Consider the following 23,984-nt stretch of genomic DNA (forward strand, 5'->3'; position numbering starts at 1 on the left):
GACTGAATCATTCTAAAGATCAGATAATTGGAAGCAAATTTAAAGGAGTCATGACAAGAGGAAGATTGGCAAATGAAGAGGTATGTCTTATTTCTCAAATTGAACCATTATCTATCAATGAGGCATGTGAAGATAAATTTTGGATTAAAGCTATGGAAGAAGAATTAGGACAAATTGAGAAAAATAATACTTGGACATTAGTTCCCCGGCCTGAAAATAAAAATGTAATTGGAACCAAATGGGTATTCAGAAACAAACTCAATGAAGATGGTAAGGTTGTCAGGAATAAAGAAAGACTAGTGTGTAAGGGATATTCTCAGAAAGAAGGAGTTGATTACAATGAAACCTTTGCACCGGTAGCCAGAATTGAGGCAGTTAGATTATTCTTGGCCTTTGCAGCTCACAAGGATTACAAAGTTTATCAAATGGATATTAAATGTGCATTTTTGAAAGGAGATCTTGAAGAGGAAGTCTATATTGAACAATTTGATGGATTTTCTTTGACAGATGACAATGATATGGTTTGTAGATTAAGAAAATCTCTGTATGGACTAAAACAAGCTCCAAGAGCCTAGTATGCAAGATTGGATAAGTATCTTTTAAAAATTGGTTTTACTAAAGGAAATGCAGATAGCAATTTATATTACAAAGTAACTAATGATGACATCTTGATTATGGAAGTATTTGTTGATGATATAATCTTTGGAGGAGAAGATGGATTATGCAAAGAATTTTCTCTTAAAATGCAGCATGAATTTGAAATGTCTATGATTGGAGAAATAAAATTCTTTTTAGGATTGCAGATTTTATAGACTAATAAAGACATATTTTTAAGTCAATCTAAGTACTTGAAAGAACTACTTAAGAAATTTGGGATGGAAAACTCTAAACCGGTAAGCACACCTATGACTACAAATGACAAATTATCTCAAAGGGATGAATCTACACCTGTTGATCCAACTAGATACAAATCTATGATAGGAGGTTTACTATATTTGACACAAACCAGACCTGATATTATGAATGCAGTATGTATAGTTTCTAGATTTCAGAGTAATCCTAAGGAAAATCATGAATTAACAGTAAAAAGGATTTTTCGGTACTTACAAGGCACAACAAATCTTGGATTATGGTATCCTAAAGATGAAAATTTTGATCTATACGCATACATAGATGCAAATTGGGTAGGAGATGTGGATGATAGAAAAAGTACCATTGGAGGAGCATTCTTTCTTGGAAAGAGATTAGTTTCTTGGTTAAGTAAGAAACAAAGTTGTACATCTTTATCAATAGCAGAATCAGAATATGTTGCAGCAGCAACAAACTGTACACAGGTACTTTGGCTTAAGCAAATGTTGAAAGACATAAAGGTAAAATGCAAGGAACCTATTACTATATATTGTGATAACACTATAGTAATTGATATATCTAAGAATCCAATATTACATTCTAAAACAAAACATGTTTCTCTCAAACTGAATTTTCTAAGGGAAAAAGTTGAAGAAAAGGAGATAAAACTAGTTTATGTGAATACTAAAGAATAGCTTGTAGATATTTTCACAAAACCTTTGCCTAAGGAAACTTTTGAGTATCTCAGAGATCAGCTTGGAGTCTTACCTCCACCGGTAGAGACTTAGACAGTTGATGATTGTCATCAACTAGCAGAATTAAATGGACACATCTTTTATTCCGGTATTTGATGAGGAAGCTACTTCTCAGTAGGAGTAGTTGGTATATTGAATTGGTTGGTATTTTGTATGAACTTGACCTTTTGTGACTTTGGAATTTGATGTCAAAGGGGGAGATGAGATATATGGAAAAACATTAGGGAGAGATAAAACATTGAGGAGAGATTGGTATAAAAACATATTACTCCCAGGGGGAGAATTGGTTTTTGTACTTGGCATTTCTGCTTTGGCACTTTGATGGTTTTTCCATCTTGTGTTTCCATCAATGCCAAAGGGAGAGATTGTTGGTATTTTGGTATGGTTTTGTCATTGATGTCAATAGCTGCTAAATACACCTACTTTGGAGATCCAGCAACATTCACCGGCAAACAATAAACTATGCAAACAATCATCGGCATGTGGTTAACCAGCAGGATATAATGTTCACCAATACCTACATTGACATGGAAGACACTTGGTAATGTCGAAGACATCATGTGGACACTTTACTTAGAAGTAATAATTATTGGCATATTCTTATTTGCATATTTGCTTTTACCAGCAAATAGGTCCAGGTTATCTAGGGTTACACCGGTAGGTTTATCTTTTCCAAATCAGCATGGTACGCTATGGAGATGATTTATTATTGTTGTAAATGCATTAAGCCGACATGTTCAATCAGTTATTGCATAGGATATTGTATTATTTGTGAAATGTTTTATTGTAATATCTTGTAGAGTCGACCTACTAAAATTGGTCTTAGGGTATGGTATAAATGTAAGATCTTATTTGTAAGATCAAGTGTGGAATGTGAAAAAGATTTAAGGAAGGGTATATGCGAGATCAAGTAGAGATATACACAAAGACATCATTTGAAGGTGAAGTTAGGTTTTTGTAAAAGCATATCAGCATTACACTAGTACTGAATCCAGCATATGAAGATGCTATTTTGTGTAGTACATTCTCATTGGATTTAACCATCCAACTGTAGTCAGTGTGACTCCCATCTATTATTGAGTAGTGAGCTCTAGGCTATTGGCCTTTCTGCATGTGCAAACCCCTCTTTGTACACTTACTATCTATAGTAGTATCATCTGATTGTGGGTAAGGTTTCCCACCATGGTTTTTCCCCTTACAGGGTTTCCACGTACAAATATTTGTGTCATGTGTTGTGGATGACTTTATGTTTATGTTTCATGCATTAATTCTTACCGATATAGCAATTTTTTGTTAACACTGTTTACCGACATACTTAACTATCTTACCGGTACTAAGCATTAAGTTGGTTAATAAGATTTTGGTTTGAATTTATTAGACAACTGATTCACCCCCCCCCCCCCTCTCAGTTGTCCCCGGGACCTACAGTATCCATTTTCTCCTTGTTTTTATTTACAATATCCTCAAAGAATTTCTATTTTTCCTTTATTATTATTTCCTTAAATGTATCCTCATTTATTTGATCAATAGTCAATAGGTTGTCGGTGATGAACTTAGACAATGTGTCTAGTTGACCTAAAGAATCCTTATTATCAACTGTGCACTTTGGTGCAATCAATTTAAGGATTGGTATTGTACCATCAATAGCCTTAAAGGCTTGTGCATTGCATTCGGTGATCTTCTTTATTGAATCTAATAGGACCTCTGCTACACTTGTAGGTCTGAATTATGTTATAGTTGTACCAGATGTTTGTCCAACAGTCTTTAAAATAGCCATGCTACCGGTTGTGGTAATTACCTTGCTTGAATTGACCTCTGGTAGGTCTATCTGTGTTTGCATTTCTACAAACAAAGGTGTATGCTTTTCAATTTGGGCTAGTGGCACTATCTCTGTCTGAACCTATGCTTCAACCTATACCAGTTTTGGTTTCTCTATCTGTATCTCAAAGGGTTTCTCTGAGCTTTTATATGTCGGTTTCTTAGATGTAATCTCTATTTGTACCTCAAAAATCTCTTTTGTCGGTTCTTCATATGGTTTATCTATTGTATCTACCAGTTCCTTAGTGGTATTCTCTACCAGTTGCTCTGTCTGTGAAGGTTTTTCTATGTTCAACTCATCTTCTACAGTTTGTGACTTAGTACTCACACATTTCTCCTTATCCTCAGTGGTTTCTCTGTCAACCACAACATTAACTTCCTGAGTGTCTACATTTACTATATACAAAATTTTTGATTCAAGATTTGTATCTTCTACTAGAGTCTTCATACTCTTTGTGGCTAGTTGTCTATCAGTAGTGTCTACTAGAGGAGTACCTGAAAGAGGTGGGGGCACATTGTCAGTTATTTTTAGGCTTGGTGGTACCTTACCTTTCCCCTTATCTCTATCCTTTTGATATACTTTGATAGTTTTTGGCCTAAGTAGTTCTTCCTCTTTTTATTTTTCCCCAAAGAATATATCCCATCCATCTATTGTTTCCTCAGATACTTCATTTACTCTACCTGCTATTAGTGCTACATATCGGTAAGTAGTAGAGAATACTGTTTGGTTAGCCTCATTGATTAATTTGTCTATTTCATCAAGTGAGTTAACTGGATGCACTGCCAGTAATTTTTCAATCTTAATCTTTTTTATCTAGTTCAACAATTGCTAACCTTCTAGCTTCAAGTCTTCTATACAGACCATTTGGAAATTCATCAACAAGTTCCATTAAGAATTTCTTGTATATATCTAAGTGTAAAATTACACTGTTCTCTATACTTTCCTTGTCATCAGCTGATAGTGTGTTGTATATTTTGTTGATGTTTTTCAACTTACCATCCTCTTTAATTTCACTAAGAATTTTGTCTAGAGGAGCAATAGTCTATTTTACCTTCTTCTTCTTAGGAGCCATTTTCTTCGTCAGAGGCCTTACTGCCTATTGCTTCAGTCTTGTCCTTGTAGGTGTAGGAGAGGGTGTTGGTGAGGGTTTTCTTTTCCTTTCAACCCTTTTAAATATTGCTGGTATATCACTCTCAGAAGAAGTTCCAACTGGTGAAAGATGAGTTTCTGGTTGAGGTGCTTCCAACTCACTTTCACTTATACCACTTTGTCTCAGAACATCTTCCTTGATTTCCTTTGCTTGCTGAGTTCCTTTTCTTACGGTTGCTTCAACCTTCTTAACCCTTTTCCTAGATTGAATAGTACTTTCTATTGTTTCAGTATTTCCAAAAACTTCCTCTTCCCATTCCTTTGGAGCTTCAAGGAGGGCTTTTGCATATGTTTCTATGATGTTGTCATCTATTTCATACCCCATTTCAGTTACCCAAATAGTTCTAGGGACAACTGCTTCCATCCAAATTTCATCTTTTTTTATCACAAAATAGATTTCCTTCTGATACTTATCCATAATGGCTTGCGACAATCTTACTCTAGTTTTCATTCGAGCCTTCAATGCTTCAAAATACTCATTTATGTTTTTCTCTCGGTTCTCTCCCATATTGTTCAATAGATTTGATAGTTGTTTTCCTACCGGTATGTCAAAACCAAAATCTCTAGCACAAATACCGAGCACTTGTTTTGTTATGTACAACATCAAACAAACAAGTAAGTTTCCAAATCTGAATGTTCCTTTCTTATCTCTTTTGATCTTACCCAAATTGTCTATCAACTCATCTTTAATCCATTCACATATATCTATCCTTGCATGTTTTTAATTTTGTTGCTAAACCCCCAAAAGATTTGCTTTAGTTAGATGAAGATTCTCCTACCAGTGGAGTGTTACTCTGCTCTGCTAGTGGAGGAGTATTCCCATCAATATTTTGATCTGACTTTCTAATCCCTTATTTTGAGAATTCTTGCTTTACCTCTTCAACTTTTACTTTACCTTTCAAACTCGGACCTTTATTATTTGCCAGTGAGGACTTTCTTCTATAGAATTTAGCTATATGTCCAATCTTGTTACAGGCATAACAAGTCACATTGTTTTTTTGAATAGCTTTCCCATACCCTATGCCTATATGTGTTCTGCATTGATTAGATAAGTGTCCAAATCTTCCACAAATATAACATCTTACATTCATTCTGTAGTTTTTTGAATTATGACCAACTTTGTTGCATTTTGAACATTGACCAGTGGGTGTATTAGTGTTCTGATAATTTCTATATCTACACTAATTTTCTCTATGACCATACTTGTTACATTTAAAGGATTTCCCATTAAATTTGTAAGCAGTAAGTTGTCTTACCAGTTTGCTATGATCATGAATGTTTGCAGTACCGAAGCTTTCACCAGTTTCAAAGCCAAGGCCATTTGTATCACCATTAGGTTTCTGATTCTTCAGCATGTCACCAAGTTCTTCTAAAATTTTCTTGAATTTCTCCTTATGTTGATTTGCAATAGTCAATTCATTCTCCAAGATTCCTTTCTGTCTCATGAGTTTAGTTCTGTCATTTTGTGTGTGCATTAGATCTGTCTTCAACATATCATTTTCATGACTGAGTCTTGTGTTTTCATTTCCAATATCATTTAGTCTTCTAACCAAGTCTTCTTCATTCTTCTTCCTGTCTTCAATTTCTTTACAGAATCTCATAGTCATATCCTGTGTCTCATTCTTTATTGTACTGATTTCTTGTCTTAGCTTGTTTACCAGATCATTAAGAGTTTCATTTTCATTTTCCTCATTTTGCATCTTTTCACAAAGTTCTCTTCTCTTGTTCCTTGCAGTAGGAAAATTTTTATTGAAGTGCTTGAATAATATCCTGAGCAGCCTTAAGATCATCTTCAAGTTTGATATTCTTCACCTTTTCTGCATCATAGTCTGTAAGAGTTTTTTCCAATTGCTTTCTCAATTTTTCCATCTCTACTAGTGTCAAGATCTTCCTCAAGCTGTTAGAATTTTGAAAATAGAGGACCAGGCTCTGATACCGATTGTTAGGATTCCCAAAGATACTGAGAAGGGGGGGTGAATTAGTATCTAACTGGTATCTAAAATTACTTGACTTAAAACATGAAAAGCATATCAAAATTGTGTATCGGTAATCCAGAAATAATGCAGTAACTAAGAATAACAATAACCACATAAGAAGCACACCATAACATAGTATTTTAATGAGGAAACTCGGTGTGGGAAAAACCTCAGTGGGATTTGTGACCCACAATATTTGCTTACTAGCGAATAAGAGAATATTACTTTTGCAATAGGGGCCTACACATGTAGGAAGGCCAAGTGCCTAGAGCTCACTGCTCAAATACAAAGGAAGTCACACTGACTTACAAAAATGGATTATACTAATCCAATGTCTTGTACCACTTCAGATTAGCATCTGCTATGCCATGTTCAGTACTGGTTTAAGCTCTGCTACATACATAAACCCTTAACCAATAATTCGCATATTAGGTCTGCATAATTTCACCTATCACCTTAATACAAAATGATCTAAAATGATCTCATACATATATGAGCCATATTGCAACTCGCCATGTTGGCTTACAAATGATTTTACAATTAATTACAAAATACATTATAAACAAAATTGAAGTCGGTTAAGGTGCCAGTATCCATCCCTTCATAGTCGGTGTTCCGTATGCTGGTGTAGAGTCTGTCAGTGTCGATGCCGGTATGTTTGTCTTGCCAGTATCATATGATTGCAAAGCTGCCATCAATGACAAAATCTTCAATCACCTACAATTTCTCATTGGAGTGTGCATTTGCCAACAATAAGGGGTAGGTAAATATATACTATATTTGATTATCTAGAGTAACAAGATAATATTAGTAAAAAAATAAGTAAGAAATTAATAAATCATACCCAATAACAATAAAATATATGAGTTCAATGGGTGAAAGTCGTATAAATATAAATTTATAATAAAATATAAGCTCAAATAAATAATCAAATATAAACAATAAATAATCAAATTAAATGATAAATCAATAAATACTAAAACAATAAATAGTTACTACAAATCAATTAAACATTAAATCAAATAAATTAATCTCAACAATAGATTAAATATAAAATTATCAATAAATAAAACTTTAAAAACATTAATTAAGCCTCAATAAATAATCCAAATAATTAAATACCCATAATATATAATAAATTAATATAAATATTAAAAATGACATTAATCCAATTATTAATTTAATAAAAAACATACACTCGCATCACCTCAAACAACCCGACAATAGGGTCGACATCTACACAAGACTCTAAACACCAACTTATGACACAACGCAACTGACAAGGTGAACAACTAAGCCTAGAGTATGAGAGGGAAACACATGCCATCTTCAAAAACTTGCCATTGGGATATTAATGCTTAGACCTATGAGACCAGGTGGAGTCGATGTCCGATACCTACAATCCTATAAGCACCACTAAAACATAATATGATACATATACAATATATAGATATCATGATAAATGGGCAAGTGAAAGAGAATCACAATGCCATATCATGCTCGCAATGAGTGATAAGGCATCGTCCCTTTCACGAAGACAATCACACAATAACAACATCAATCCATCACATGAAAACATAATAATGAAATAGGGGTTAGAACTATCATAACATCATAAATCATATAATCTACATAGGAACGTCTAGTGCTTATAATCCATCCATCAAATAATCCAAAATGTATCATCAATCATATAAATCAATTAACATCATGAGTCATATCAAATATCTATCATCATCAAATAGTATCTAGAGACTAAATAAGATCATAAGTGTCGATCAAATGTCCCAACTTTCATGATTAGGCAAGGAGATGTTAATCTTGATTACTTGTTATCTAAACAATTTGAACCCCTTAAGCCTCAAAGTGATGCCCTTTTTCAATCTTATCAAAGATGGAAGAATGAGATGATCCTATATTTAAGCAAGCCTAGAGATCTTAATACCAATCCTATTCTTCATCATAGAGCTATTCCTCCTCCTTATGATGGGCCTAGTCTTCTTCCTACACCTTCTACTCCTCCATTATATGTTGTGGTTCTGCCTCCTTAATCATACAAAGGAAAGTGCCCGACATCTCCCATGTTTCAACATAAAAAACCTTCTCCTTTATATCCTTTTAAGGAAGAGAAGAAGTATATTTCTATTGATCCCAAACCTTCACAACCTTCAGCTAAAACTAAAAGAAACCATTATGTGAGATAACATTGACAAAGACGTCATGCTAGTGCTCATGAACTCGCTTCTCAACATGTTTCCTCCCCGAAGAATCCAAATGTTGACTTTATCCCATTTGTCTAGCCTTCGCCTAACTATAGGGATGAAGTTCAACCTACATCTCCAAGACATAAAATGCTTAAGAAAAATGATGGTTTATGTTCTATTCCAATTAAAGATCCTATTTTTATTAATCTTGATGAACAGATCGATGAAAATGAATGTGCATGCTAACCATGTTGATTCAAGTGATGAATATGAATATGTTGATGTTGAAAATAATTTATCTAAACAATTTTCATAGGCATTGACCCTAGCTCCTAATAACAAACAAAGTGATCCATCATTCTAAAGAGCATGGTCCTTGTTTGGAACTTGTGATAGCTCCATATACTATGCTCAAAGTTGCTCCTCTTTCATATTGTCCACCTTCTAAAAACAATGTTCAACAAGAGTGGGAGGCAGATGACTTTCTTGATTATCTTCATTTGTGTCTTAGATCCTCTCTCTCTCTCTCTTGCTTGTTCATAACCTTTTTCTATTTGTTGTCGCTAGTGTTGTCTACTTGAGCACGATGCAAATTATTGAGATCTCTTTCGATCTCTCCCATGTTGACTAAAATGAAACATGTGCCCTTCTTCCATACTGGTTCTACTTTCTTTGGGGGATGAGGACAATTCAATGCAAATATATACATGATATACATTATTTATCATAAGGAGCATACTGACCCCAGAGTTAAGTAGAACCCTTATGTGTTATGTGTTATGTGTTTTGTGATCATTATCCTTTGATTTGTCCTTCCTGGGGGCATATCATTGTGATAATGTGCTTCTCTTTTGGATGAATGTATACTACCTTAAAGCAATTGTTCCTATTGTGGCATATGAAATCACTTTAATATGGGGGCATACACTCTGCTCAATGTTTCTCTCTTTGTGTATCTCAATACTCAAGTTACTTAGCGAAATCAGCCTTTTTCTTTATAACTTTTGTATTATTATTTTCATGACTCATGGTAAGTGAACCTTACTAAGCTTTTTGTCATGGTTCTCTTTCTTATGATGTCCCTTTTATCTTTATCTTGAAGTTTTAAGATGCCTAAAGTCACTGGGGGCTTGGTGTGTCCTACCTCCTTAGAATCTTAATGGAAACATTTAAATGTGAACCTTTGTACTTTACCAAGAGTATGATTAGTCTCATACTCCTGCTAAAGTGGGGGCTAAATGAAGTGCTCTAAATTATACTCCCTTACAATTTTGAACACATTTGTGCCCCTCGACCTAATGAGGATCTGATTATGCTCATAACATGGAAGTTTGACTTTATATTGACCTTCTACATCATCCAACCCTTTTCCCTTTCCCCTAAATTAGGTAGGACCATGGAATGGCACCTTGGTTTCTGATAGGACCAGGGCATGGTGCCTTGGTCCTCCCAATTAGGGCCTTTCTTTGGGCCCCTTAACCATTTAAAAATTTGAGTGGGAAACCTAGCCCTATGTTGGCTCATGTCAGAAAATTAATATGTTTTTTGACTATAAAGTATACAAGGAGGGTTTCCCCTCTCATTTGGATACGCACACACAAATCCGATAATCATATTGGTTAATTAATTTAAGCAATCAAGCATTCAAGTTCAATTGAGCAAGCAATCAATCTTCCTTCAACTATGCGAGCAACAATAAGGTCAAGGTTCAAGCATTGGAGTTGACATTTATGTTCCATGTTGTTGAAGACTTCATGAAACCCTAATTCCATGTGGAGACAAACAATACTTCACAAGGAGGTATATCATTTGTGTTTTCATTCATTATTTAGCATCTCCCTCAAAAGGAGAACATTTCCATTACTGCAATTCAATTATCTTTCATTTCTATTTCATGGTTAATTCTATGCTAGGGTTTGACTTAGGCAAACCCCTATTCCCAACATATTTTCCCTTCTTTCCATGTGCAAGAAATAGGTATGGAGCAATGAGCTTCACAATAAGCATTGTTTACATTGATGAATCGATCTGCCTTTGGAGTGTGAAAAGTTTAGAGGACCAAGGCATGGACAAAATGGTCCCAATATTTTAGGAACTATTTTAGGGAACAAGTCTGCATCTACTTACACTACTCAGATCCTAGTTTGTTGCTCAATCCTATGGATGTAGCTTATTATTTCCACATTTTTACCTTCATTTTCAACACTATTACCCTAATTTCAGCAATTCAACTCACAAAAGAGGTTTATCCATGAAAACCCCCAATCCAATCAAAATTCTCAGTCCTAATCCATGTTGGTTTGTGACTAGATCTATTAGATTGGAACCTTCTTTTGAATGTAATAGTAATATGTAATAAAATTAGTGGTTTCCATACATCTAATGGTGGAAAACCTAATCTTATTTTACCATTACACTCCCATTATCTAATAAGGGGAATAGGAAAAAGTATTTGACTAGAGAATTAATATTTTAACTTGAGTGTGCAATGAATTTTACTAGATTTCTTGTTATGGGACACTATTCATTAATAATAGTTTTGATGTTTGAGCACACCATTCAATGCCAACGATAGACATTCTAGTTCCTAGAGTAGTTAAATGGGTGATTGTTTCTCAGTTTGGATTGGGATATAGACTAGATATATGTTGATGGAAGTTGAAATGAATATTCTAGATTCCTCTACATGCATAATTGATCATTATCTAGGAGCTTATAAGGTGATATCATATTGTATAGATGATACCCTCCCAAAAAATAGGAGAAATGTTGAATCACATTATAGTTCAAAGAGGTCATCTTAGAAGTGTTTACCCTAATAGATATATTCTATAGGTATACAAGGGAAGATTTAGAGATTCTATTTGTAATGTTAAATTGATATATGCTCATAATATTTCCAATCATGAAGACCACACAAATATCATCATAAGCATCATAGTAGGAACTAAAAAAGGAATCATGAAACACAACCACCTAGATAGGTGTGCCAATTAGTGATTACACGAGTAGAAAAGGAATTTCATGTGGATGATAGTGTGTACAAGTATAGTGATTAAGAGGGAGATAATATTAAAAATATGACCTTCCACATAGAGGAGTTTGGAAATGGAAGCACTAAGTGGTTATGAACATACGTCAAGGGGATAAATATCATATTAATAGACTTCTAGATAACTAAATAGTACATTTTAGACCGATCTGTCTAACTAAAATAGTGCAAGGAGGATGGAAATACTTGTGAGTACCTTTTATTTTCTAAGTTTAACATTAATGCTTATCTAGTATAAAATGTTGTTATTTATGATACTTTAACATGGTTTATTAATTAATATCTAGCATGATACTATCATTATTCCTTTTATAATGATACAATGATGTAGGCATACCTAAAAAGTAAAGAGAATTCATTAGGACCTTTGGTCTACATGTCATTTATCTCATCCTAAGGATTTGTAATGCCCCAAGCCACACAACTGGGGCACTAAATAACCAACAACAACAATAATAATGTTATGAAATCCAAATATTATAGTGTGTAACAAAATACACATAAGCTTTATGTTGAACACCACAAAACAAGAAATATAACAAGAAGACAACCTCAAAATTACTATATGAAAGGTATTAAGAGTGGAAGAAATATCAATAATAGGATGAATTCACAACTATGGACCTATAAGAGAGTGGGATGATTCTTAAATAATGGTCAAGTTATAACCTATGATCATGCTCTCTCATCTAAACAACTCAAGGATGGGATGAAGAAACATCAAATTTGAGTATCCACTAATGCATACTTACAAACTCTCACAAAAAGAAATTAAACCTACATAATGGTGGAAGAAATAGGAAATACCATATCTTAATTAGATAAAACCACCACCAGGTTTCCAACAAAAAACATATAAAATATGAGGAGAGATAAACACAAAAAGAAGCCTCTAACATAAGGGTCGGTTCCCTACAAGATAATAACACCTCAAGAGTCATAAGCCTCCGAACAAACCAAATGAAAAAGAGTTGTTTCAAGAAATAACACAATTTTCAATGTAAAAGTTATTCTAGCCAACATGGGAAGGTACATGATGCAGGAACATCTGAGTAGTTCATCCGGTTGGAGCAGTTAATAGTGGAGTTGCTTGGAGACTGGTATGTTTCTTCATGTTTGAGAATTTAGAGTTGTGGATTTGGACTTTGTGAGGCCCTACCCCAACCCATCCTAGCGTTTTAGTGATTTTCATGTTGGAACTATTATGGATGCTTTATTTTTATGCATTATGGATATAGAACTTTATATGATCCCAGGATTGGATAACATTGATATATTGATGCTTCATTATGGATATAGAATTTTATATGATTCTAGGATAGGATAACATTGAGATGGTGTATGTCATTTATTTGATTTGCAGGACTTAATTATGATGCTAGAAATATGATGCATATCTTATGAATGGATTAAATTTATGAGGATTATGATAAATTGCTTATGTGGATTGCTTTGATATATGGTAAATTGATTTGTATGATGTCAATTGTATGTAGAGTGATTGATTGTATTCTTATTTATGTGTTTAATATTATATGAGGCTATTTGGTAATTTCTAATGTGTAATTGAGATGTGCAGGAAAATTATCCATATGACCATGGAAACATTATGGAGAATCAAGCCTAGACCTATGTACGTTCATAAAACCAAGGGTTGTCTATTTGGAGAAACAACACCCCATATGTATCGTATTTTATTTGTGAACGTAAATGTTTGCATGTGTGTTAAATTGTATTTATTATTAATTTATTTAATTTATAAATTTCAATAGGGACAATTGCCATGTGTGTATTTGTGATGTGGAATTCTTTTTGTAGTGTCACTTGACACATGTATTGTATGTTGAGTTGGCATTGTCATGCCTCTTTTTTGAGGAATTTATCTTACCAATGTTATATTTTCCAATTATCCTTGAAGGTCCCAAGTAAACCTAGGATAGTGAGCCATTAGGAGGGTCAACCTAGAGTTGAGCCGTAGGTAAACTTTGGGTGGACTTTAAAAGGGTTAAACCAACTCCTAGAGTCAATTTTGGAGCATTTTTAATGGGCCTCATGGTGTACCTATGGGTGAAGGCCAAATTTGGCCATGTGTCCACTCCCTAGGACTTGTTTAACCTCCCCAAAAAGTGGATTTCCCAAGATGGCCGAATTTCATCTTTAGGAGAGCCATTCTTGGTTAGATAACCTTCTTGGTATGTGTCATTCCTTTTCCCAATTCCATTCCTCTTTTTGAGGTGTCTTGGTTAGGGAGTGTGTAAGACCTAGGGAAGACCAACCAATGGGAGCTCTCACTCTATCCAAGAGGTTGGAAATAGTGAGAGAAGCCTTCTTAGGAAAGGGATTGAGACTTAGGAAGTTAATCACCCACTCTCCATCTTTGGAGACTAGATCTTGCAATTTTAAAACAAGTTTTGAATAAATTTTTTGGCTAAGTGTGGAGGAAAAGAAGTGTGGATTTGGGCTTCTCTTCTCCAAACTATCCCTAGTAAACCCTTGGAAAATTCAAGGTTGGTTCAATCTCTTTCTTTGCATGTTGAAAATTTGTTTTGAAAGATTGCTTGAATGTAGTTTTTTTCTTCCCTTGCATTTTATTTATGAGGATATTTATGTGATTCTTCTCTTATTTTTGGTATGCATTTACTTTTGTTTTGGGAGTATCCAAGGCCATCTTACCATTGGGAGGGTAAAATGGTCTTGGGTGTGGAAGATTGTTTGATAGCCTTAGAGTGAGAGGCCCTCTTTAAGAGAGTGATCACAAGGGTTTGTTTATGTGACCCTTGCTACATAGCTTTGTTTATGCATTTGGGGGTCATAAGAATGTTGGGTCAAGATGGATTTGTGATGTGTTCTTGGTTGTCATGAGATGGCTTGTGATCTACTATCTTGGAGTTCTCCTCCAGGTACTTGGTCCACTTCCACCCACGTAAAAATCACATTATGTGATGATGTTTACCCTTGGGATGGGAATGTGTTTGTTGTGAGTCTCTATGCTTGTTTGTGTTTGCTTGATTGTAACCTGTCTAGGTCTTGGTTCTCCAAGCTTAGGGGTGGCTTCTAGTAAGCCTAGGTTGGGAGGTGAGCCCTCCATGGTCACAACCTTAAGATTTTGTATCGCAGGTTGCTTTGGGAAGGGATTGAAGGAAAAGTTTTGGAATTGTTCCTATTGTGGTATCTTAGTTGCATAAATGAAAGAGAAGAGTTTTCTATTGTATTTTTTTTTTTTTAAAAGGAAATGTATTTATTTATTTAAGTCCTCATTTATTAGGAATGAGAGGCTAGTTGGGTATTTCACCCATTTGTAAAGTTGACATATTGTATTCAAATTATTCTTATAAGAAATGCATTTTTGTTAAGTTGATATTGCAAAATATGGTTAAATGGATATTAGAGGAATAATAGTTTTGCATTTTTAATATTTCTAAGTGTTTTCTAGACTATATTAATACTACTGTCATTTATTTATCTCTATCATTTATTCAAAAAAATATGCTGAAAGTATAATGGAAATAAATGAAACAGTAAGGCATGAATGTTAGTAAGAGAAAAGTAATTATTTAGTTCTATTTATTTATTCCAAATGCAAATATGGTTAAATAGACATTAGAAGTATAAGAGTTTTGCATTGTACAAAATGATAATGTTTTAAAGTGTTTTCTAGACTATTGTAATGCTGTTGTAATTTTATTTATTTATGTCATTTATTTATCAAAAATAAAATGCAGAGAGTTAAGGTAGATAAATTTATCTATTCCTATAGTTAACTATTAGAAGTTTAAAATCAAAAGAAATGCACTTAGTTAAATCTGTTAGTTTTAGAAAATCTACTTTAATGTGATTAGAAAAAAAATATACAGCTTTAGACATAGAAGAAAAATCTAGAAATTAAGATAGATAAGAAATGAAAGAAAAAGATAACTATTGTGTTTTTGTTCTATTTTTGCTTTCTGTCAGTCATTAATTTATTTTATTATTGTATAAAAAAAAGGGGAATACAACAAAAATAAATCTAATACATGACTAATAGATTTATGCCTATTTTAAATGAAGAAATGAACCTTTTGATATATTTATCATGCTGTTAAATCTGACAGTCATAATATTTTTAATGTTGCATATTCAAAATCTAGTTAACCTAACTTAAGGAATATTCGTATACATGTTTAACTAGATCACACTTTACATCAATTTATAAAGAAATGAAATATATATCTTTTTTTATGCTACCATTATTTTATTATTTCCTGCATGTTTAAAAAACAAGAGAAATCTAAAAATCTAATCCTAGAGATTGATATATATATATATATATATATTTATATTTATATTTAAAAAAAACAAAAAAAAAATTTAAATAAAAAAAAAACTTGCTAACCTTAGACCCTTGTGGGTCACCCCGGAGCCAAGGGCTCCCACGGGCTCCCTGGGTGTCTCAAGCCCTCTATGGGTCGAGGCCCACAGGGGCACCGTGGCGCCATTGCAGGCCGCGACCCATAAGGGTGGCCGTGGTCACCACTACAGGCCATGTCCCGCAGGGACACTGCGACGTCACTACGGGCCGCAACACGCAATGGCACTGGCGCCACTGCAGGTGGCGTAAACCCCCCCGCGGCCTCTACGAAATCCATCCTCCACCATCCCTCCTTCCAGTCCTTGCATAACACATAAAACCCTTACCCGATTCGGGTTAGGGTAGAAATCAGAGAAGATAAGAAGTTTAAGAAAAAAAAAGAGAGGGAAAACTTAACAAGCAACCCTAACCCTATTTCAGGATTAGGGTTTGCTCAATTTTAAGGGAATGAGTTAATAGATTGACATGAAATAATAATAATTAACTCAACCCTAAATTAGGTTTCATAATTAAACATCATTCATATATATATATAACCATAAATCTTAAACTTGGGATTTAATATCCCCCAATATGGACTAAGGTGAAATCAGAACTTAATATAGACCTTATATGTCAAGTTTTAATTTTAAAATTGGGGATTAGATATAATATAGTTTAATTAATTGCATATTTGATTTAATCTAATTGACTAGGGCTATTAAAGAGGAAATTTATTATTATTTTTATATATTTAATTATATACGGATATTGGATTAAAATTCCTTTGGGGAGATTTTTATTATTGAATATTATTAATTATATTATGTGAAATCTAGCCTATAAGGTCAATTTTGGCCAAGAATTTAATAGTCAAAAATTTGAAGGTTGAGAAGATTTAAAATAGACTTTAATATAAAATATATTTATTTAGCAAATATCATTATTGAATTTGTTAACCTTATTGGTTATATTTAAAAAGTGAATTTGTATGTGCCCAATTAATTAATATTAATTTAAGATAACATTATCATTATTTTAATTAGCCTAGAATATTTTAAATATAATTGAGATATTTAAATATCTTTCAACTTTAATTAGCGGAAAATTAATTAGGCTGATTAGATTAATTAATTAAGTTGTGATGACCCTCTTAGGGAATAATTAGTCTTCACTAATTATTGTCACTATATTGATTGAGTTAATTATTTCAACTTTAGTAAACAATTATATTTACCCCTTAGTTAAGACAAAACTTAATTGATTTCATTTTAATGTAGATTATATAATGAGTTTATGTTGTCAAAAAAAATAAATTGTTTTTCCATTTTTGCCCTAAAGTTTGGGCATGATAGACTTAGCATATGGAGATCATTGTCTTAAACATATTCAAGATTCATGACATTTGGATTTTATTCCAGTGAGATATTGATTTCGGTACTGGTCCGGTGTTGGTGTATTCTTACCGGTTGGTCTTGCAATGTGTGGAGCAAAGAAGAATTGGGTTGCAAATGGTTTCCGTAACTTGTGGATCTTTGGGAGATGTTGTTTTGGACTTGATCGATGTTCTTGGAGGTTCGTGCGAAGTTATAAGCATTGTTGGAGATTTTCTTGATGATTTGGTCCAACATATTATTGTTTGCATGTTTCATTATGAACTGGTGGATATTTGGACGACTTGATTGAGTTGTTGAGATGTGCAGATGGTATAAAGAGGAAGTTTGGAAATTGATTTGGTAGGACAGGGGTCTGAAGAAGAAGAGATTCTGAATAGATGTAGTTTTTGGAGAGATTCTGGTCTAGGGGAGTGAAGTCTAGAGGGACTGAGGTCCAGATCAGTGCAGATAGTGTGAACTACTACCAAAGGCTGAATTATTGAGCAGATGATTTGTGGATCATAGAATTGAGTTGTAAGAATTATTTTGTAATCCTGGGCTGCAGTCCAGCATGTGTAAACCCTAAGGGAAAATGTAACTCATTAAATTATTATACAGATTGCTCTTTTCTATGTTCCCCAGTTATACATTGTGTTGTGTGAATTGGTTACTAGTATATTTCCCAATGTTTGTGTTACAGGCTACAAGGCGGGGTTATCCTTCATTGGACCTCCCTACCTTGACTGCATCGAGTGATATTAGAGCTAGTTATGAGCCCGTTGATGGAGGAAGAGCTCATTGTGAACTAGTTGGATGAAAAGAACTTGAGGCAGCTTAAAAACTTGTTTAGATCGTCAAGCATTGAGGCAGTTCAAGACTTGCAAGAAAATTGTCAAACCTAGGAGCATGAACTTGAGGCAGTTCACAGGTGGACTTGAACAAATCACTGAATTGAGGTAGGCTGCAAGGTTGTCTGGTAGATCTCTGAGGAGAGGCAACTAGAACTTGTAGTCAGACCACCAAACTTGAGGCAATTGCAAGTATCTGTGAATAGATTTCCAAACTAGATCAAGTGATGGGACTCACTTTTCAATTAACCCTAAGAGTCAGATGCAGGAGCATCTGAGTAGTTCATCTAGTGGGATCAGTTAGCAGTGGAGTTTCTTGGAGATTGTTGCATTTATTCATGTTTGAGAATATAGAGTTGCGGATTTGGACTTAGGATTTGGAGATCATTTTCTTAAACATATTCGAGATTCATGGCATTTGGATTTGATTCCAATGAGAAATCAATTCTGGTATTGGTCTAGTGTTGGTGTATTCTTACTAGTTGGTCTTGTAGTGTGTGGAGTGAAGAAGAATTGGGTTATGGATGGTTTTTGTAACTTGTGTATCTTTGGGAGATGTTGTTTTGGACTTGATCAATGTTCTTGGAGGTTCGTGCAAAGTTCTAATCATTGTTGGAGATGTTCTTGATGATTTGGGTTGACATATTATTGTTTGCATGTGTTCATTATGAATCGATGGATCTTTGGCCGACTTGATTGAGTTGTTGAGGCTTGTGGATGGTATAAAGAGGAAGTTTGGAGATTGATTTGGTATGACAGGGGTCTAAAGAAGAAGAGACTCTAAATAGATGTAGTTTCTAGACAGATTCTGGTCTGGGGGGATTGAAGTCCAGAGTAACTAAGGTCCGGATCAGTGCAGATAGTGTGGACTATTACCGAAGGCTGAATTGTTGAGTAGATGATTTGCAAATCATAGAATTGAGTTGTAATAATTGTTTTGTAATCTTGGGCTATGGTCCAACATGTATAAAGCCTGAGGGAAAATGTAACTCATTAAATTATTATACGGATTGCTCTTTTCTATTTTCCCCTGTTATATCTTGTGTTGTGTGAACCGGTCACTGACATCTTTCCTGGTGTTTGTGTTATAGGCTGCAAGGCGGGGCTGTCCTTCATTGGACCTCCCTACCTTGATTGCATCAGTACACTAGGCAAAGAGGAATAAATTTTATATACAAAATTATCTTGCAAAATGATTAGAAGAACTTGCTTCACAATGAAATGAGGGTCAATAATATGCTAGATGGCTAAAAAATGCCAAGAGGCTACTATCATACTAGAGGGATCGTAGTGTGATATTATAAGTGTTTTAGGGGTTTGTTCTAGAGTCTTGGATTAGCATTTGAACCCTAAGAATGAATCGTATTTATTTCTAATGTTGTTGTCCTATCCTATCTAGTAACCAACTAGTGACCTAATCAAATCTCACATATAGACCTTAATACTAAACAAAACACTCAAGGCACATAAAAAAATAATAAAAATATCATTTAACCTTTAAAATTATGAAAATTATGTTGGAAATTGATAGTCAATTGATTGGTTTCAATATTTTGTCATTGATGGCAACATGTTCCGGCTTCATATTTGGTTAGGTTGTTTACTGACAGACACTTCACCGGCAGCGACAGGTATCTTCATCGGTTGGAAGGAATTCTTTGGTTACCAGCATTGCAAGCCAACATGACTTCATCAGGTTATTGGTATTAAAGGCCGACATCATTTTGGGAGATCCGACATTGGCAATTGATTTTGATATTTATGTATATATGTTATTGAGCTTACATGTATATTCACTTTGTAATTATCTATGTAAGCCGACATAAGGCATCTAAGATTGTAAGGGTATATAGGTCAGTTGATTAGATCATTTTGTAATATGATAGAGTATGAGATGTAATGAAGGATATGCGAGATATATGAGAGAGATCATGTATATGAGGACATTTATGTAAGGAGGTTATTTCGGTAAGGGTTTAGGGTTTCAGACTGGAACAGACATAGCTTAACCATAACTATATTCAGGCATAGAAGATGCTATCTTTGCAGTTCACTCATTTCTCTGGATTGTAGTCTAGATGTGTATGTATTCAGTGAGACTCTTTTGTGATGAGCCGTGTGCTCTAGGTTGTAAGCCTTCTTGCAAGTGCAGGCCCCCAGATTTTATAATATCTCTTCATATGGCCAGTGGATTGATATTGTGGGTCACAAATCCCACCGTATTTTTTCCTCTTTGAGGTTTTCCATGTATAATTCTCTATGTTATGGTATTCATTTGTGTGATTGGATTATTGGTTGCTTTACTTCTTTCAATTTTATATGTACTAGTTTACCGATTGGTGAATGCATGTTTTAATAAGGTTAAAATTGATCATTCTGGTAGAACACTAATTCACCCCCCACCCCCTCTTAGTGTTCTTGGATTCCAACAATTGGTATCAAAGCCTTGTGCCTTGGAGGAAGTTTAACAGCTTGAGGAAGATATTCAATCTAGAATCCATGGATATGAGTTTGGAGAAGAAACTTGAGGTAGAACTTGAATATTATGATATTGAAAGGATGAAGAACTTGAAGTTACAAGATGAATTGAATTTTGTTAGGCCCAATATGGAAAGGTAATGTACTAGGAGGGGAGGGGTGAATCAGTACTCCAAAACTTTTTTTTGATAATAACCTTACTGTTATGCATAAATAGAATAGTGTAGTAACATAAAATAAAACTAAAATCAACAGATAACAATCATACATGATTCACTCCATAACACATATATTTTGGTCACATAGAAACTCTTGATTAGAGAGAAAAACTGGGGTGGGGATGGTACCCACAACTTCACTACTGCAATAATAAAGAATGATCGATTAGAGCTACATTTAGCTATTTCTGATAGCTTACCCTATTAGGAGTATCAAGATCAGTTAGATCTACCTTACTAAAGGATTTTACAACACTATATAAATGTTGCACCTGTTTAAAGGATTTACAATTTATAGACTTGGTTAGAGTCTTTTACCCTATTAAAGGTTTCTCTTACAACTTCAAAATATTACAATAGAATCATTACAAATATCTGCATCTTTACATCTGAAATGTTATAGTAGATTCTATGTGATCAGAATAAGATTACCTAGCTTGTAGCATACCTCGGTAACCCATACTGTAACTTGGTAAACCCTTCTGTTTACTCTGTTCTTTGACTATTCACTGATAACCTTCTTGGTGACCTCTCTGTGTCTCTATAACAGTCTTCTTTCATGCATACACACACATATCTTACATCTCTTGTATATCTCTATTTTTTTAACCTTAAAATCATGTTGTATAAATAGATCTCTTATAGCGGTGATCTGATTCATTTCTTTGATCTTACAAAAAGATTCCTCAAATGAATAACTAAACAAAATATTTCATTGGTTAGATTGACCTTGTAATCATACACAATCTTCTAGTGCAATTTCTAATGCAAAAACAGTTAGATGTGCCTCAATCTTGTAACACGTTTTCATGTGTATGTCCAGGTTCAATGTATCTAGTAAAATGTTTCACTCGATGAATATCAACTCGGTGAGTTAACTTTAACGCTCGGTAGCCATGAAACATTACTCGGTAAACAACTTGGTGAATACTACGTTCTATGACTACTCTCTTCTATAATTGACTAGACTGTTCATACCGACTTCTCTATGTGTACCGACTGCATGATTTAGTAATGGCAATTTGATAAGTAGTAACAATCTCCCCTTTTGACATTAGTTGAGATGTTTGACAAAAACTACTTACAAAGTCATAACTCAAAAACTATATACTTGCAAAATGACTATACTTGACAATATATACAATAGTCAATAAAATAGTATATGCAGATATACTCCCCTTATCATTATTTTGTACATAACTCTGAATTTTGCATGTTTGGATCTATTTTGTACTTGTGTTCTCTGAATGCTCTATATATTCTGCATGGTATACTCCCCTTGTATACAATACTCAAAACTGTATTATCAAAGTTGTATTACTCTCCAAATATAGAATTACTCCTCCTTTGTTGGGTATTACTTTCCTCTATGTAGTATCATACTATTACTCCCCCTTTTTGACAAACATTAAAAACTTAATTTCCATCTAGAGGCAGTAACTGATCAAAAATAGTCTTATACTTGGTCCGGGCGTCGGTGAGGGCGACTGAGATTGAGTCCTTGACACTTTCCATTAAAGAATTTTGTGCTTGAATATCAGATTAGAGTGATATTAAGCCATCAAGAGTGCTTCCCTCTTGTGTAGTTGATAAGCATGTAGCTTGGTTGATCTATTCCTATACTGATGAGAGATGAGGAAGGAATAATGTCTGAAGGGTCATTATATCCATCCTAATTTTATGCTCTTCATTCCTCAGCTCTAACTGTTGAGCCATGAGCTATTGTAGCTTTGTGTAAAAGTTCTGAACTGAATTAGGCTCAGTGGTCAACTTAGATGAGAGATCAGTGATCTCTTTCTCAATTGCATCAGTTTTATTTTTGATATCTTTAATAAATAAGGAAAATGTACACAGTTTCTAGAATAAATAAAGAATATGCTTGAGTTGAGGGGACAACTCAGCAATGAATTTGACAAGTTTTACCTTGCCAACAACAATTGATTTCTATACTTCCTTTATCATTTTTGATGTAAGCTCTTTATCCTTGAGCTTTCTTATGTACTCAGATGCATCAACTCTAGATGTTTCAATCTGATTGAGGAGTTCATCCAATTGAATATGGATGGCTGCATCGGTTGACATTGTTGTTGATGGTAGCATTTCTGTTAGTAGTGTCCTAACCTTCTAAAGTACTTTATTCTTTTTCTGTATGGCCAGTTGCTTCTCCTGTTTGGCCTTTGCTTTGCATAGTTCACCGAATTCAATGAGTGCTTGCCCTTTCAATTTGGAGATGTCTACATTGGGCAACATGATCGGTTTAGATAAGTCAAATTTAAAACCATGCTTTCTCACCTTCTTTTCTTTTCCTTTGGTCTGAGGCACTAAGACAAGTGCTTGTGAGGCTTGCTGACCCTTGGTAGGTTTCTCAGTAGATACAACACTTTGGTCGGTTCCTATAGTCGTTGCAGTGTCTTTGGGTGGCTCGGTGATAGGGGTCTCAGTTGTAACATTTGTAGTTCTTGTTTGTGCTTGAGACGTCTGATCTTTGGTTGTATCACCTGCAACTTCAGATTTGTTACTTGTATCTCCTGCAGCTTCAGATTTGTTACCTTCGATGCCTTGCTCGATGTCCTTGGGAGCTTCAGTTGAGATTGGTGGCTTCACCGATGGATAAGGTTGAACTTGTTCTAAGATAGATTCACTAGAGACAATTTTTTCATAAGTGGTGCCTTCAATCATTTCCTGCTCAGGTGCGGCTTCATCCATTACATCTTCATCAATTTGTATAGTGTCAATTGGGTCTGGACCTTGCTCGATGACATTTGGATTTTTCTCGGTGACATCAACAATTTAAATTTGAGATTGTTCACTAACATCCTTTTGTTTGAAGATCTCCTGCCACTTGGCTTTAGTCTCATTCTCCACATCTATATATAGCCCATTCATTAGTTTTAAGTCTCTTTGTTTCACAAGAAATTTAGAATTATATGTGG

Source organism: Cryptomeria japonica, chromosome 2 (assembly GCF_030272615.1).
Source record: "Cryptomeria japonica chromosome 2, Sugi_1.0, whole genome shotgun sequence".
In the NCBI taxonomy this organism is placed as follows: Eukaryota; Viridiplantae; Streptophyta; class Pinopsida; order Cupressales; family Cupressaceae; genus Cryptomeria; species Cryptomeria japonica.